We start from the raw sequence: 18,896 nt of genomic DNA, 5'->3' as shown, positions 1-18,896 counted from the left end.
GTTGATTCAAGACAGTCAGATGGAAATGATGGAAATGTGGAACCATTTATTTTATATTTACCACTATACATAAATAAGCATCATATAGTAGGGCACTGGGCAGTATAATAGACATACATGGAGGAGATTGTCAGAATTGCTCAATAAGATATTAATATTAGTCCAACCATTTTCCGAACACTTTTTTTTTTTGCAAATAGATATGCCTGTGAGTATTGCTATATTCTATGTTGTATTCAAATATCTGTTGCCTAAAGGGTTAGAACAATGAGAAACTGATGCTACTCATTAGCTCACCTTTGGCGTTTTACATTGTTTGTTAGCATGTAGCTAAACAGACGTTGGCAAGGAAAAGCTTTATGGCTCGTTTTAAACGTACAACATGGAATTCTCTTTTCTTTATGTTTAGTTTGACAGTAAAATTAAAGTTGGAGTGGCAATAAACAAGCTTTTTTTTTTTTTTTTTTCCTATCGCATCCCAAAAAAACTTAAGTTGGATCCGTCGTATCTCAAAGCAGCGCAATATTTAAGAAATATTGCGAAGTCCTTTACAATTACGTAACATTATTTTAACTGTTAATTATTTTTAAATTAATTAATGCTTAGTTAATTTTAGTCTAATTACTAATTATAATAACATTGTTGCAAATCAAAGTTAAGTTTTGTCTTAAGCGTACATGCTAGCTGTTTCAGTTGCTACGCTAACTGGTCAAATGCAAACTACTAGCTATATACTAAAAAAAAAAAAAAGTGATATTAATATATTTTTTTCTGAGAATATGAGTAATATGAGTGACATTCATTACACAATAAAAAAAAACTGAAAAAAAAAAAGTAAAACGCAAAAGAGGTCATAGCAATTAGCTTGATGTAATTTCTGCTGAGTCATGGAGCTTACGTTTGTCTTTTTCTCTTGGGTTACATTAGTGATTGATAATTGTGTTGATAAAAACAAAACGTTCAACTACAAGAAAGACAAGTCATCAAAGTCACAAAAAGAAAAATCAATTTTTTAAACTTATTTTATCTGTTGTCGGCCATCTAGACTGGACAAGAGAAGAACAAAACGTCATTTTAGTGTTTACTCACGAACTATTTGGCATTTCAAATCATATTTAACAATCATTTTTACCTCAGCTACAACTACAAGTATGTATAATTAAAAAAAAATAACTTTCAATATTGGAACGAACCATGTCGTCACAATGTGACTTTGACAAACGCCTCTCGGTGACACAATGGAAGTCCCACAGTGCGCCTACGCCACAATCTTCTCATTAGCTTTTATAATTGCGGGGTGGTATGCAAATAATTGCCATGGTTAACATATGAATCAGGGGCCCCGCTGTCGGGGCCACCACCTTTCATCCGCAACTGTACAATGCCGGAAGATCGAGTGGGCGCTTTAATTCATCACATCTGTTGTGAATATGTCGTTTGAGACTTTTTAGTGAAGAGATTCAAAAGGAATTAACTGGTACAAAGCTGAACTATGTCAAAGTTCAGCTTTAATCTTGTCAGATCAGCGCATATTCAAAAAAGGTTAAAGTAGATAGTTGATGGAACCTACGAGTTGTATGCAACATGTTGCAAAACATTTGTGCACCTTGGCCACCAGGAGGCAGTATAAGACGGATTTAGAGATACACAAAGAAGAGCTACGCAAATGACTCACTAAGCTGCGGTAATATGAGAAAAAAAAAAAACATTTACAGAAGATGAACAATATAATTATACCTTTGAGTACTGTTACTTTGTCTGCCGTTGTTTAAATGGTTTATAACAGCGCAACACGGATGATATTAGGTGGCCATTTTATTGCGTTATGGATTGATTGCTAGCATTAAGCTTGGAGTTTCCATTAATTAAAGGACAAGGTTCGCTCGTGTAACATTTTCAACAAAAAAAAAAGGCAGATAACAAATGATTTACTGTTTGTGATTAATTTCAAACTTAATAGGAAATCCAACTATTTGTGTATGAGACATCAAAACTTCAAATATCATGTAACATGCCCCTTTTTAAAACCTTTGGGAGAACCATTAGCTACTAGGGATGTAACGATAATGGCAATATCGGGATATCGCGATATTAAACTGTCACAATATATCACGTCACAATATTAAAAGGAGCACATCTGTTAAAATAGTCAGGTTGATTTCCATTTTTTTTTTTTTTTTCAGTTCTAGCACCCTCTGGTGGCTAGTTTTTTACTGCAGTTTAATTTTCACAAGGCATGTTTTGGCCCTCCTGTGTTTAAAATCCAGGATAATGGTCAGATGAAGGGGAACATAAGTGTGTAAATGATTGATGATTGAGTGCCTCAGTATATATATATACATATATATATATATATATATATATATATATATATATATATATATATATATATATATATATATGTATATATATATATATATATATATATATATATATATATATATATATATATATATATATATTTAAATTTAATATTTCTAATATTTTTCATAGCTGTAATGTACGAAAACACAATAGTTGTTCTTTTTTTAGTAGAAGCTCATTTTTTTTTACAATATTGTTACCTTCTTTTGTATCGCCAACCTGCCCACTATATCGTGATAATTATCGTATCGTGACCTTCATATTGTGATAAATCGTATCGTGATGTTTGGATATAGTTACATCCCTATTAGCCACATGAAAAAAGTATGCTTGACAGCACTGTAGTATAAACCGGATTGTGTCCTTCAAGCCACTTGTCCATCAAAAAAAAGAAAAAAGAAATAGGACAGTTTTTCTGCCATTGATTAGTTTCTTTATTACCAATCTACTCTTTTTTTGTTTTTTTTTGTTAGTGTGCATCTGCAACTGTGCGTCCACAAATTAGTTTGCTCTTGAGAGTCGTTGGTATTCACAAAGCTTTTTCCCCTCCATGTGTGCCAAAACACTCTGGGACTCGCTTTGCCTTTTCTGGCACCCAGGACAATAATTGCCGCGGCTACTTTTTGGAGGCGGCGCATGCTCTTTAGCATGCAGATTGAAACAACATCAGTGGGCTGAGGGCAGGCGGCGGCGTGAAGGCGCAAATCCCGGCCTGTTAAAGCAAAGTGGACGTGAACGGCGTTTCACTTTCATCTTATCGCGTCAGAACCTCCGAACAGAAGTACTTCTCCTCGGAGGCAATATCGAAGGCAATATGAAAGTCCTCTCGTGTCATCTCGTGACGGCGGCCTCTAAAAGGCTTCTCGGCGCATTAAAGTCGCGAGTCAGTAATGTGGCAAAGTGACACTGAAGCACTTGGGCAGTAGCTCATATCGCTAATAAATGAAATGACCTGAAACGTTTAAAAAAAAAAAAATCATTGATACGAGAACGGGAAAGGGAACTTTTAATAGCTATAAATATGCATATGCATATGTTACTTTTCCTTTCAAAAAGTCCAGCACAGATGACAGATATTGTGGATTGGTTGATTGTGCTTGGTCTCAAAGCTCCCTCACATCAAACGACGCATTTTAGCACTGCAGGGGGGGGGGGAGTAATCAACATAAAACCAATTTGCTGCGAGGAGACGAGCAAATCCTCCGAGGCGGGAAGCGGAGGGGCCAGCCATGCATGTGCAAAATCGCCCACTAATAGTGTAAAAACACTTCCTGCGTTTCATCCTCATAGCCTCCGAGTTCAGGTAAATAACTCAAAAATCGCTACAACTCAAGTCAGCTCTCATTCGGATTAATGCGTTCAATGCATTGTGATTTTTACTTATTGACGCGTGTACTATTAAGAGAAAAAAAAAAAAATGGTGCACCATTTTCAAAAGAAAATTGCATACCATATTGCCTAGGGGTGTTAAAAAAAATCGATTCGGCAATATATCGCGATACTACATCACGCAATTCTCGAATCGATTTAATAGGCGGCTGAATTGATTTTTAAACTTCTATTTTTAATGGAAAAATATTTAACAAAACGTCTTACTTCGCGTTAGGGTTCACACCTTAAGCATGGAAGAATGTTATATGACCGGAACATTAAGCTTTAATATTTTATTTTAATGCTGTTCAAACATGAAACATATTACAACCTGTATAAGACTGACGTTTCAGATAAATAAATAATACATTTTCATACAAATCTTACACTCTACAAGTTTACTGATTAGTATTTTCTAAATTTGAATGAAAAAAATCGCAACAATCGACTTAAATTCGTATCGGGATTAATCGGTATCGAATCGAATCGTGACCTGTGAATCGTGATACGAATCGAATCGTCAGGTACTAGGAAATTCACACCCCTATTGCCCATGTTCAAACAGGTGCTCGCCATCCACTCAGCTTGTCAAGATGCTAATAAAGTCACGCCAAACCCTCAGGACTAAAAAACAAAAAAAAAGGACACAAGAGGCCCCAGATGGATTTGTCATCTCCCCGGCAACTTTGAGAAGAAACTGTCCGCAAACCCTCCAACTTCCTCTGCGCTCAACAACAAAAGAGGCGCGATTACCGGTCTCACTTTGCTAGCGAGTCCCGACCGGAAAGCTTAGTCAACAAGTGGAGGGTCTCCCAAGATGGGGGCCAATATGGTGAGTTTACTCTGAGCTTAGCGGCGGAAGAAAAGCAGTCAATAAGAAGTTGGGAGACAATAAGAACGGTGATGTTTTTGCAGCAAATGAGCTCCCGCGGGGGCGCCGTGTCCGCCCGGCTCCAGCCTGAGTTAACAATTAATGCAATCCGGTGTGCTTCTAGGAACACAACAGGGTGTTTCCAGCAAACACTCGGCTCCACAGACTATTTTGAATAGTGCTGATACAAGTAGAAGCGGGCAGGCTACGGGTCATTTGCAGCGCACCGCCACTTTGTGTGTGGCGAAAATCTGCCGACAACATCAGATCAGTGTGGGGAACGCACTGGAACAATCGGTTTCAGCTAGCCGGTTAGAGGCAACATGTGATGTGGCCGCTGGGAAAGCAAGAAAATGGTGGAGTGAGGTATATGTAACAAAATGGCACATGAAAAAAAAATGAGAAAAATGAGAAAAATACAAAAATATTAAACAGATTACAAAAATAATAGCAAAAAGGAAAATCAAAAATATGTGTCAAAAATAATACACAAAACCGAGATGAGAAACACACGAGAAAAAAATATTCAATAATATATGTAAAAAAAAAAATGACAACAAATGTAGAAAAATATAAAGAAAACTAAAATAATACACTAAAAATATTACATCAAAAATACAATGCAATTAGGAGAAAATATGCAACGATCTGAAGAAAAAGAATTAAAAATTCATTAAAAATTATTTTAAAATACACTCATGTCAGACAAAAACGACAGAAATACTATATACTAAAATATTACTACATATATAGTAAAAAAAAATATTAATTTAAAAACAACTAATAAAACGATATTAGGGAAAAATGAAGAAATAGAAAAAATATATATAAATATACACTAGATGGAAAAATATGAAAATAGAATAACAAAAATGTAAAAAAAGAGAAGAAATATAGAAAACACTACTAACATTTACACAATAATGGGGAAAAACATACAGTATTAGAAAAAATACAAAAATAGTAGAAAATAGGGCTGCAACTAACAATTATTAATCTGTCGATTATATTATTGATAAATCCATTATACCGGCAATAAAGAAGTTAGCGCGATATCAAAATATAAGGCATGATTTTAAATTGACGGTGCAGAAAAGCACAAAGATACTCAGAATTATTCAGTTCTTTGTTGGTCCATAACATGTATCAGAAAATTGGCAAAAATGTTGAGAATTATTTTCCAAAGTAAAAACATATTTGCCAATGTCTTATTTGGATTCAACACAATCAGTCTGCTTTCATGGAGGATGACAGAAATCTGAGATTATTTACTGTTGAGAGCCGGAAATGCTGAACGTTTGGACAATTTGGAATTTGAAAATGATTAATTGATTATAAAAATAATTTGAGACTTTTTCCACAATCGAATATTTGTTGTTTAATCATTGCGCCTCTAGTAAAAAGTAAACAAAATATTTGGCAAACAAAAAAAAAAAACAGAAGAGCATAAAATAATAACGCAAACACCTGCTTATTCAATTTGGCCGTTGGGAAAGCAAGCAAGCCGGTGAGAAAATCCCGGGCAGGTGGAGTGAGGTCTAGTGTTATTGAGCGCCGCGTTCTCAGAGCGCCCACACAATGGACCTCCTTCCACTCCACCTGTGTCTCTGAAAGGTCAGCGCAGAGGAGGGCCCTCACACCCCTCGCACCCACCCCGCCTCAACCCACAGCTCCCACTGCACAATCAACCCCTGAGCCAGGAAACTCAATCAAAAGAGACCTCTCAAAACCGGCCATTGTCTCCCAAAAGGCGTCCCCCCCGCCCGCACCGTGGCTGCTCTTACATGTAACACTGGAAGAGGAGTTGTTCATTACTGGCTGTCCCCGGCTCCACTTTGTCTCTTTTTGTGCGGCTGACAGAATAATCCAGCCGGGACAATGAGAGCTGGGTTATGTAAAAGGAGAGAAAAGTACGAACACGGAACAAGGGGGACTCATTTGCAGGAGAGAGGCGTTCGAGATGTGACCGGGAGCCGTCACCTGGAGAGTCTTTTATGACCCCCCCTCTCTCTCCCATCACTACCATCCTTCACACGTCCCTCAGTAACATGTAGCAGTTACTGACTGATGGGCGCACCACAGAACAATGTGCGTGAATGTCGTCGCAACCGTTAGCACACGAAGAAAGCCGCTATATTGTCAACGGCAACCCCACCACCCACCCAGCGCCATCCGCCTCTCACTCAGCACCCCCCCCCCCCACCACCCCCCCGCCCCGCCAATCCTCAATCCTCCATTGAGATGCGGCAGGTGAATACAAATCATTTCCCCTCGGTTGCTTTCCAAAAGAAGCGCACCGTTAACTGTTTGGAAAAAAAAATAGTAAACAACATGCATGCATTGATTAAGTCATAGAAAAAAATATATTTTTATTGATTCATGTTTAGTATGGATCACATTTGGTATACACAGCGAAATAGATCGAAATCCATGCAACTGTTAGAAAGGATACATCAGGATGACTAAGAATCATGTCATTCATAAATAATGATCACAAGGACTGTGAGACCACTCTTAATTCATGAATCCACCAGGTGAGACTGCTTATAGTTTCTTATGATTCTGGATTTGGTATCTTCACAACACATTTCGGTTTTCGGACAATGCTTTCAAACCCAATTGTTCAATATCGTCTACCAAATAAACACACACTTAAGGGGAAAAATATTTTGCAAATATTAGGGAAAGAAAAAATAAATTATACTGTGAACCCTTATTTATTGCAGGGGATATGTTCCAAAACCAAACCCAATAAGTGAAACTTCAGGATAGACCATAGACTGTACAGAGACGAACCTTCACAGGGGTTAGCTTAGCGCTAGCTAACTGCTACGGCAGATACGACACGGATTAATTTCAAACTTTACTTTATTCAAAACTTTACTTTACTGGCCAATGTAGAGTGAGGGATTCTAGAGGTTAAAATTGTCATGACTGGGTCATGTAAGGGTTATGTTTGGGTCATGACCGTGAGGTCAAGTGTCTGTTTTGAACTGATGTAATCGGCATCTAGTTTCAACTGGTAATACGCTGTGTGATGTCAGAAGCTATGTGATGTCAGGAATCTTTAATCTCTTTATCTAGTCAACAGCCAATCAGATTATTCCATGTCAGTCCTGTTACCCATATGTCTAGCTACAACCAATCAGATCGATTCACTGTCTAGATGTATGCCTGACTGAGAAGTGTGTGTTTTGTATCCTCAATTTCCCCCGTGCACCTCCACAGCCCAAGTTAGGTTAGCGTCGAGATGTTGTGCAAATCAAGAGTTAAAATCTTATTTGTGTTTGCGTTTTTGGGATCCAACTCCAGAGCGTAACAAAATTAAGTCTTTTTTTTTTTCCGTAGGTCGACACAGCTGCGTTAGCACGTCCTGTCTTAGAACACTCCAATGTTTTCAAAAAAATGTTAATGCGAGGCTTGATAAAGTGCTTTGGACAACATATGGTGTCGATAAAGCGCAATATAAGTTTTTCACAAACTTTCACTGGTCGTGAAAAGGCAAAAACGTGTTATTCCCAAGTGTCCGGAAATCTTTGTCCATTTAGTTTTTCTAAAAACCTAAGTTGCTGGCTCGGACTATTACAAAATGAAATCCATGGATACTTGCTATTATGTTGGAGCATCCTCCATTCCTTCCCATCAAGGGGGACCAATACTAATGAATGTAATGAAATCCAAACAACACCCTTAGTTTCTAAACGGAATCAAATTATTTATCATGCATATGGTGAACAAGCTCTATAGTCACTTTCGAGGTAAACACGTCCGCCATTCCTCAAGCTGCCACTCAGTTTCAAAAGCCGGGCATGTGATTCACCGCGTGCACACACATTTGTGAATGTGCTGAGTGCCACAGATGCAAACACTCTTTCAGCCAATTCTGAATGAGCTCTGATTGCGTTCGCCTCAACTATAGCCACTTTATTTGACAGGTCGCGTTTTTCATATGCAAAACTTCACAAATAACCGGGACTTGGGCAATCCATCAAGGATGATGAGTAAACATCCAAGACGGTTTAGGAATTGTAAAGCAGTCCAGGGAATTCTATTTTTTAGCCCTATCAGAGCCTTGTGGTGCATCTGAAATTACTAATACAAGTTTGGACTACCTGAACTGGCAAGTTCCAGTCCAGTTCTCCAATTTTTGAGGACGTTAAACCTGTGAAGCTGGCGAAATTGTGTGATATTACATCAAGAAGGACAGGATAGAACAGAGATATCAACCCTCCTTTTTTTCCCAGCCTGTAATTGGGTGACCCCATTCCATATGAAGTACTTTTATTTTGAGAAATTACAGCAAGTGAGGATGAAAGGACTGAAAAGTGTGTTGTGCTCAGTCTCAGACGCGGGAACATATTAACATCTCATTGCTGATTGAGAAGTTGGCGAATGAGCATTAATGATGCTCATGAAGGACTTTCTAATGTCCTGCAGACCCTTTAGGAATATGATTGCAACTTAAAAAAAAATAATGAGTTGTTCAAGGTAAACCATCATGGAGGGAGGTACCCTGTCCTTTTGTCTTCCATCCATCCATCCATCCATCCATCCATCCATCCATTTTTAATGCCGCTTGGCCTTCTTGGGGTCATGGGTCAGCTGGAGCCACCCCCAGTTGACTTTGGATGGGAGGCAGGGTACACCCTGAACCACTCACCAGCCAAATCGCAAGGTACATAAAGTCAAATGCACATCCACAGTTACACTTATGGGCAATTTGTATGCATGAGTTTTCTCTGTATACTACAACTTCCTATAATAACTCCATTTTAGGTTAACTGAAGACTCGAAGTTGTGTTAATATGAATGGTTGTCCTGCGATTGGCTGGCGACCCGTCCAGGGTGTCCCCCGCCTACTGCCCGGATAGGCGCCAGCACCCCCCCATGACCCTTGTGAGGAATGAGCGGTCAAGAAAATGGATGGATGGATGGATGGATGGATGGATGGATGGATGGATGGATGGATGGATGGATGGATGGATGGATGGATGGTTGTCTGTATGTGCTCTGGGATTAGCTAGCGACTAGTCCATGGTGTACCAATCCTCTCACCCATTCATCTGGGACAGCGAGTGTTTTAGAAAATAATGGATGGATAGGGTTAGTAAAAGGAGAGAGGTGGGTTACATCCTGGACAGACCACCAAACACAGGGCTAACATATTGAAATAGACAACCATTCACTCTTGAGACAATTTGGAGTTTTCAGTAAACACAAGGTGAAAGTGCGAGCAGTCAGAGAGAACCATCCCACAAAGTCAGTTTTATGTTAATTACAGTGAACTTTTTACAAAATCAATGTGAAAAGAGGCTGTCGCGTTCGTGTCTGTAGCTCTTTAGCATAGCTGGACAAGGTGAGACCTTCTTCCAGGGAAGGGCGCCAAACCCCTTCCATTGCTTGAATATGACAAGTATAGATGAGTGTGATAACAGCCATCAGTCCTCAAATCACCTCAGTCATATGTCACGTGACAAATGTCTACATGGTTTTCATGGTCACACATTCGCAAGTGCTCAGGTGCGAAATGCCCATCCATTTTCTAGAGCGCCTGTCTGTAACGGTCATTGTCCTGCGCTGTCTCAGAGTGCGAACATGATTCGTCTCATGGGTCGAGCTGGCTGATAAGTTGGCTAACGAGCATTGATGACACTAACGAGGACTTTATTCTGTGCTGCAGATCCTTTGTAACATGATCCCAACTTTAGAAGCTCATCAGTTATTCTGGTCAAACCATCATAGGTGGGGGAAGTACACAGTCCTGCAACCATTTTCTCCATCTCTCACATTCACACCTAGTGGACAATTTAGTCTTCCATTAGTCTAAGCCTAAGTACCGAGAGAAAACCCACACAAACACGGAGGAGAAAATGTAAATTCCACAGAGGAAGGCCAGAGTCATGATTCACACCTGGGACCTGTCGACTGTGAGGAAGATGTGCTAACCACTATCCACTCAGACACCCTTATGTTGCTAGCAAAAAACATGAAATATGATGGGCTAACACTAACGCTAAGCACTTCACTTTCAATAGTTCCTCTACTAAATTCTTGCAATGATTAAAGACTACTGACAATGTCGTACTATTGTTCATTGACTATCTGACATGTGATCAACTCTCTGACTGTTTGACTGACGACCAGTCTAAGGTATGTTCTGGATGAAGCCAGAGTATCAACCAAATCCACAAGTCGAGTTTCAAAACCCAAGTCCTTTTGACTGTGAAGCAGATATGCTAACGACAAGGGCACTGCACTCCCAAAATTGTAGATCCATGACTGTGAAAAAACGTCTGGAAGACTTATTGAGTTATAAAGATTGGGAAAGCTGTGGATCAGAGTCGGTATTTTGGGGACAGATATTGCGAAATATAAAACGAGATGACTTCAAATGGAATCTATTTGTCTAGGCCAGAAAATGAGACCGAAATTGGGTAGAAGGAGGGGGAAGGAAGGCCTGGAGGAAGGTTGTGCAGTTGAAAAGAGGTTAAAGAAACGATAAAAATGCAGCCTCAGATAATGAAAAGGATCGTTTGCAATTCTCCGGGCAATGTGTCTGTGAGTGAGATGTGCATGAAAGCGTGAACTTTCCCCGCTATGCTTGAAGACGGGGCAGGACAAGGAGGAGAGCCGAGGGGCCACGTCGACCTCGTTCATGTCACTCGGCTGCTTTGCGCCTCTCTTTTGCATTCAGCCGTTCAACTATTTGTTTACCCGCGTCTTTCGCTCTGACGCACTGGTGCCTCGACGCACGGTACCTTTTTAAACACGAGAGAGCAGACAGGAGCTTCAACACATTGAGGAATGTCGGGCTCGTATCAGAGAGACAACGAGGAGACATGTTGGCAGACACCTCGGGGCTACCTGCCAGAATCCACCTGGTCACCAACAGAACTCTCCTTTCCAACAAACTGCTAGTGTTCCCCATGTTTATATACATAAAAAAATAATTGAAGATGCAGAGTCGTCTGCTGTTGACACGTGATTGAATGACTCGGTAGCTCTGCGGAAGTCTGTGTGGACCACACACAGATAATAATTTGCCAGGATAAATATTGAACATGTTTAACATGTACTATTGTCGATTTCCTAGGATATCCATCCATCCATCCATCCATTTTCTTGACCACTTATTCCTCACAAGGGTTGCGGGGGGTGCTGGCGCCTATCTCAGCTGGCTCTGGGCTTGTAGGCGGGGGACACCCTGGACTGGTTGCCAGCCAATCGCAGGGCACACAGAGACGAACAACCATCCACACTCACAAGCACACCTAGGGACAATTCGGAGCACCCAATTAACCTGCCATGCATGTCTTTGGAATGTGGGAGGTGACCGGAGTACCCGGAGAAGACCCACGCGGGCACGGGGAGAACATGCAAACTCCACCCAGGAAGGCCGGAGCCTGGACTCGAACCGTAGTCCTCAGAACTGGGAGGCGGACGTGCTAACCACTCGACCGCCGTGCCGCCTCCTAGGATATCTGAGAGGAAAAAATCAATCTTTACACACCCCACATCACAGGATAATTCCTCAGGCTAATCTTTTAGAGACATCCGATGATCTGGCCTTTGAAAGGACGAAAATGCTCAAATTCGTCCCAACGAACGGAATGTGTGCACCTAACCTGACCAAGAACTGGTTTCACCTTCACAGCGGTCTTGCTTTGACATCCTAGTCCAGCGACTTTGTGAGAACTACAATTATGTGACACTATATCCCTATCGGTCTGAAGAGGCAAAGAACAGATGTTCAAAATTCAACGCACAAACAAGGATGCCACAAACAGAAACAATGGCGGTCAACAGAAACCTCCGCAGCCTTCTATGGGAAAACCTGAGATGTGAACGCAGCCGGCCACAAAGGCTGCGTCACGCCTGACTGGGCTTCAAACACTCTGACCAGGGCCCATTGGAAAACGTGGACTCAGCCTGTGTGGCCTGAATCAGTGATGTATCGAGCCACGAGTTTGCCAACAAGTACGGGTGGCAAACATACTCACACTTGGTATTTAAGTAGAAGCAAAGATACTTGTATAAACAACTCTCTTTATTGATATCTTTTTCACTAGTTCCCACCATTTCTTCCTGAGAACCGCAGAATCACGACAAGAAAGAAAGTGAGAGCATGACTGGCCAAAAGATTTGAAACAGGCGTAGAAATGTTCAACGGGAGCGAGACAGTGAGTGAGTTAATACAAAGGTGACGACAGATGAGCTCGTAGCCGTCACAAGCTTTTAACTCTGCCCTCAGCCGTGCGTGTGAGCCTCCGGGACTCGTCCCCGGGGCCAAGGTGCGATCCTTTCCTTCACACTTGGCTGAGTCGCGGACATTTATCGCGAACCGCCTCACCTCCACTCACGCGACATTAGATAGATCTCCCATAGATTTCCAGACTCACTTGAAGCTTCGAGGTGAGCCAGAAGGTGGCTTTGGATCCTTTTCAAAAGTGTCGATTGACTGCTGGATTGCACATTTAGAGGTTTATTATCTTATGCTATATCCGTCTTGGCAGTCATTAGCGTCGTATCGGTATTTCCCATCACTAATTTGCAGAGCTGGGCAAAAATGTTTTTCATCGGTGCGTCACTGACGAATGCCAACCTTTCGTTAAGTGCTTCCGAATTTTCGGAGGTTGCTTTATGACGTGAACTCTTGTAAAAATTAGTGTTGTTCCGATACCGTTTTTGGTCTCCCGATACCGATACCGATACCCAGCTTTGCAGTATCGGCCGATACCGATACCATACCGATACTTACGTGTTTTTTTCCTCAACATGAAAAATCTGTCCTGCTATTGGTTCAGAGCATTCAAGGGCCAATAGGATATCTTAGATCGACATGCAGTGAACATGACACATATCAGTGAATGTCGTGCACCAGCAAGACACAAGATGCTGCATCCAAAGTCCTATATTAGCGTTGGAATTAATGGTATCGGCATGTTACTTGTGAGTATTCACCGATACCGATACCACTGTTTTTATGCAGTATCGGCACCTCTGCCGATACCAGTATCGCTATCGGAACAACACTAGTAAAAATACACGGACCGAAAAGAACCATCTGTACCGACCTGGACGTAAACCTGCTTCAGGCGGTGCTCAGTCCGTGTATTTATTTATTTTTTTTAGGTTTCGCATCATGAAATACTCAACGAAAAATGTGAAAAGACTCGCCGAAAGGTGGGCATCCGTCAATGACGGGCCAATATAATGACGGTTTTGCCCAACCCTGTTGATTTGTATCGACCTGTTACTATAACGGTACCAAATCTTGTAGATATCCGATGAGTACCAGTATCATATCAATCTTACCCACCACTTGCTCTTATTTAGGTGTGATACCAGAGTTGGGCACGGCAACGGCCACTCAATGGACACCCTTCCGTCATCGTCAATCTGTCAATATTTCAAGCCGAACCGTTAATCCGTCATTCGTTGATTGCTCAGCAAAATGAAGGTCCGTAAATGATTCTGTCATTTGATCTGGGAATCAATCAATGTTCCGTCAATCGTCATTCATCAATCTGAGAAAAAATATATGTCCGTCATTAACGGCTTGCCAAATTTGTTGACGGATTGACGGACGAAAACCACCTTCCGTCAACGCTCAGTTCGTCAACATTTCGAAGTTTCCCGCCAATCGTCAACAAAATTGACATCCGTCATTGACGGCTTGCCAAATTTATTGACTTGATTGACGGACGAAAACCACCTTCCGTCAACGCTCAGTTCGTCAACATTTCGAAGTTTCCCGCCAATCGTCAACAAAATTGACGTCCGTCATTGACGGCTTGCCAAATTTATTGACTTGATTGACGGACGAAAACCACCTTCCGTCAACGCTCAGTTCGTCAACATTTTGAAGTTTCCCGCCAATCGTCAACAAAATTGACATCCGTCATTGACGGCTTGCCAAATTTATTGACGGATTGACGGACGAAAACCACCTTCCGTCAACGCTCAGTTCGTCAACATTTCGAAGTTTCCCGCCAATCGTCAACAAAATTGACATCCGTCATTGACGGCTTGCCAAATTTATTGACTTGATTGACGGACGAAAACCACCTTCCGTCAACGCTCCGTTCGTCAACATTTCGAAGTTTCCCGCCAATCGTCAACAAAATGGCCGTCCGTCATTGACTGACCGTCAATATTGCCGGAATTCCCACCTCTGTGTGATAGCAGAATCACCAACTCCTCATCCCTTGCTATCATACCAGCATTGCTAATCACTGGCACCATGTCAGTAACACCTATCACTAGTCCACATAATGCCCAATTTAGACTCCAAGTGCTATTTTGAATTTCCTCGCATCGCTGCCCACTACCACGGGATGGGCGAAGATAAGAGGGTGCATTACCATGGCAACCACAGCAATCAAAGAGGCAGTTAGACTCTCGAGCTTCCAAATGAGCTCCAGCCACACAAAACGCCAGTCAAGCAAGCGCTGACCTTTCCGTTCAGTACAAGAACAAAAGAGAAGGCACCGCCACTGTTTGCAGGCCTATTAGGTGTGCGAAGTAAGCTAATATTTAATATAATGCCATTCTGGCAGCATTATGGTGGAGGCTGTTCAGGCCCGGTGTTGGGGGGGGGGGACTTTACCAGATATGGCACACAGACTGACATTTGTGCGATCGCATGCGGTGGGAGGGGAAACTGTGCTCAAAAGAACATTCAGTCCTGGAAAATGCGGACGTCGGCCAGAGAGTCAAAACAATTCCAACTTACAAGGAAAGACTTGAATCCCCTCTCTCCTCCTCCTTCTCGGATGTCCGACCGCTTGTTCTTTTTGTTTATCTTCGCTCTGTTTACAGAAAGACAAAAACAACAGTTCAACACACTGTGCAGGTCTTTGTTGGTTTGGTGGTGAGGGTTTGGCAGGTCTACGGTTCTGGATTCTGTATTTATCCATCCATTTTTCACAGTGTTAGCGCTGGTGGGTTACAGGCTACCTTGAGTGGTCACCAATCACCAATAGACAAACCTATGGACAATTAATGTGCCAGCAAACTCTACACAACAGATCTCGAGCAGATATTCAGAACCTGAACCTCAGAACTGAGCGGCAGACATGCTAGCCACTTCTCCACTATGGTGCTTGTTGGCCTGTTTCGCAACAATAATCCATGCCTTGATCATCTCGGCTGGATTAGTGTAAAGTACTTTATTTTGGAGTCAGCCTCGAGTCGGCTCAAAATTCTGCTGCTCGTCTCTTAACTGGAGCACGTAAGAGGGAGCACATAACTCTGATTTGGGCGGAGACTCTGGAATATGTATTTTTATGACAGGTGGAATGGCTACAATTATTTAATTTGGTAAGTCAGGCCGGTGGTTCAAGCCTTCCCGTGTGGCGTTTGTAATATATGTTTCTCTGCAATTTCGCTCTGTGCTTGTGTGGTTCTACAGCTTCCTCTAACCATTCCACAAACATGCACGTTGCTGGGATAGCCTCCATACCACTTGTGAACAAGCACTATAGAAAATGGATGGATGGATGAGAAAAATGAGTAAATGGTAAAATTGGAGTTAAAATCTCAACATAACTCACATCCTTGCGTATGTGGCAGCAATTTCACATGGGAAAACCGTGAAATCCCAACTGCAACTCACACATCACATCATATCTGTAGGAGAGTGATAAAAGCTGGAGAAGGAGGCGCGTGTATTTAATTCCCTTGAAGAACTCCTGTCATCCCCCCTTTGTTCGTCTCCCATCACCTCCTGTCATCTTTACTAGCCTCGTGATCTCATCTCTTCTTCTTTCAACCCTGAGCTTTCCAACTCCTACTATGTTTTTTTTTTTTTTTTTTTTTTTTAAATCTCATTGTCTATCTCCCTGTTCAGTTGTCAACCTTAAGGTCAAGGCGTCACGTTGCATGTCACTGGAGACATATAAGATTGGTACACACATATCGAATTCAAACAGGTAAGGTACCCCGAACATGTGGAGGAAATCAATCGGCATGTTCTTAATGCTCTTTTAGTGTGTGGTGTACTCGAGATGACCAACAAAGCACTCGACACGCAGATCTCCAGCAACGATATTTCCAACCAAAATCACGAGTCTCCTTTTGATGTCTGTTGTAGTACCACGACTGACCTAATAGAGGCAGTATAGTGTCAGAGGGCATTCAGACGGGTGGAAAATACAAAAGAGTAGAAGACAAAATCTTTTTGCGTTGTAGACTTTTTACACTTAGACTTTTAGCATTTACTTTTGTTATAGTTTGAGTCTTTTTTTATGCTTTTTAATGACTTCTTCACAGCACACTTTTGTGCTTTTTTTTTTACGTTGGACTTCGTACATTTATTCTTGATTAATTTTAGACGTTTTTCCTTCATGTTGCTTTTTACCCTTTTGGTTCACAATTTTTTTCTGCTCTAAACAGTCTTTTTATATTGTAGATTTTCTTGTGCTTTCATGTTTTAGTCTTTTCGCAGTTTTTTTTTTTTTTTAGCTTTAGTCTTTTACCTTTTACCAACACAATCAGCTTCTCCTCTAGTTGTCGCTTTAAGTCACCTTCTAGTTGGTCACCATTCTGGTTTACGCCACAATCACAGAGTCTGTGGCTCCGGCACAACTCGCCGTTGACCACACACAAAATGATTTGCAATATTTGAACACGTTTAAAAATGACCATTTTTCAAGGAGATCAGTGAGGAAAATCACTCTTGACAAATACGTCACCACAAAACGGTCCAGATAATCTTTTAGAGACATCCGAGAAACAGACCTTTGTTGACTTTAATTAGAAAGAGGGAAAATGCCCAAAGTCCGTACGTGCGTACACCACATAAGATTGAAGTATGCGTGTTCGTGTTGAGTTCTACAATATCAATTCCGTCCTGTTTTGCTGTTGTTTTTCTTCCCAGCCTTCTTCTACTCCAACTCTTATTGGAATCGACGCATAAAGTGATTGACGTCTTTGCAATTTACTTGCAGCCGATGCTTATCGACTTCAGTCTGAGTTTGAACCGACGTCAGACGTTTCCCTTTCCCGCTATGCTATGAGACACTGACAATAAATGGCCTCTCTACATCCTGTTACTGAGCTTGATGCTATCAATAAAGCAAGTCAGAGCTGACCTCAGTTACCGCCTGATACTGGCTTGGTTGCCACGGTGATTTAGAGGGGTTTGAAAATAACCTTTTCTAAAGGGATGCGACCCGACCTGATAGGGGCGCTGTTGTGTTGGGATCACCAAAAATTATCAAGCGACTCTTTAATAGAAGCCAAGCAAAGACCTTCAATGTAAAAACAATTAAAAATGACATTGTGGGTCCCCTTGGATATATTATGAAGCGTTTTTATGTCTTTCAGGGGATTGAATAAACAACCCAACTATAGCTCATCTGTTTACAACTTTTTGTGAAGGAAAATGTTGTGCGGTTTATCACTTTCTAACCACACTCAGTAAACGTTCATTATATGCTGCCACAGAAGAGGCAAAACAAGAAGAAAATTGCCACTTAAAATAACGTAAAGCATCGTTGGAAAGCCAATGCTGTTTGGCACTTGGCTAAACGCAGAATTAATGGACAGTCTGAGCCAGCCTGACATAAAGAGAGACAAATTATGGGCAATTTAGCATCCTTAGCAAGAGCACTCAGAGAGCGCAGACCTCTGCCAAGGCCTCGATAGTTATCACCCAAAGGATAGGTAAAAGTCGGCAAGGTTTCATGCAGATCCAAGGGTGCAAAGACAAATGAAAGCCCACAAAAGCAAAAATAAATCAAAACATGAGAAAGTATATTAATAGGTTTCATCAATTCCAATGATATAATGCAATACCAACAAATAAACAAATCTTTTCAAAATCTTTTGCGATTTGAGAGAAATACAGCGTTCAAGTTTTTAAAAAAATTCATTTGAACATTTTTTTGAATAAAACATTTCATTAAAAATATTGTGAATATTAGTGACCAAAAAATAAAAAAACTAATTAAATGGAAGTTTTGAATTAAGTCGTATATTTTCCATTGAAATAATGAATATATTTGAGTTTAAAAAGTTAGACATTTCATGGATAAATTTTCAAGACTGAAATTGTATATTTTGAGATTAAAGGTTTAATTTTACGAAAATAGTTATGCATTGTCGACATTTAAAAATAAAAAAAGTATCAAGTATTTTTTTTAGATAAATATTTCATTTACATTTGTGGCTCTAAAAGCAAAGGTATATATTGCTAAAAACAGATATTTGAGGAAAAAAATAAACCATTTTCTTAATAAAAAAGTTGCATTTTTGTGGTTTTATTTTCATTGAAAAAAGTTGTGCA

At 40.8% G+C, this 18,896-nt stretch overlaps 1 protein-coding gene across 15 annotated transcripts in view; it reads right to left on the bottom strand.

Annotated features, from left to right (window-relative positions):
• LOC144016331 (neuronal cell adhesion molecule-like) overlaps positions 1–18,896 on the bottom strand; it is a 91,810-nt gene that overhangs the window by 39,212 nt on the left and 33,702 nt on the right. For 14 of the 15 annotated variants that reach the window (XM_077517311.1, XM_077517317.1, XM_077517323.1 and 11 more), the window contains exon 2: positions 15,342–15,417. The exons of the other annotated variant lie outside the window; for it this stretch is intronic. The gene's annotated coding sequence lies outside the window, so the exon portion shown is untranslated. The remainder of the gene's footprint in view (positions 1–15,341; positions 15,418–18,896) is intronic. 15 annotated transcript variants of the gene reach the window in all.

This window comes from Festucalex cinctus, chromosome 3 (assembly GCF_051991245.1).
Source record: "Festucalex cinctus isolate MCC-2025b chromosome 3, RoL_Fcin_1.0, whole genome shotgun sequence".
NCBI classification, from domain to species: Eukaryota; Metazoa; Chordata; class Actinopteri; order Syngnathiformes; family Syngnathidae; genus Festucalex; species Festucalex cinctus.
The sequence above is the reverse complement of the archived record's forward strand: the minus strand, read 5'-3'. Positions and strand labels throughout refer to the sequence as shown.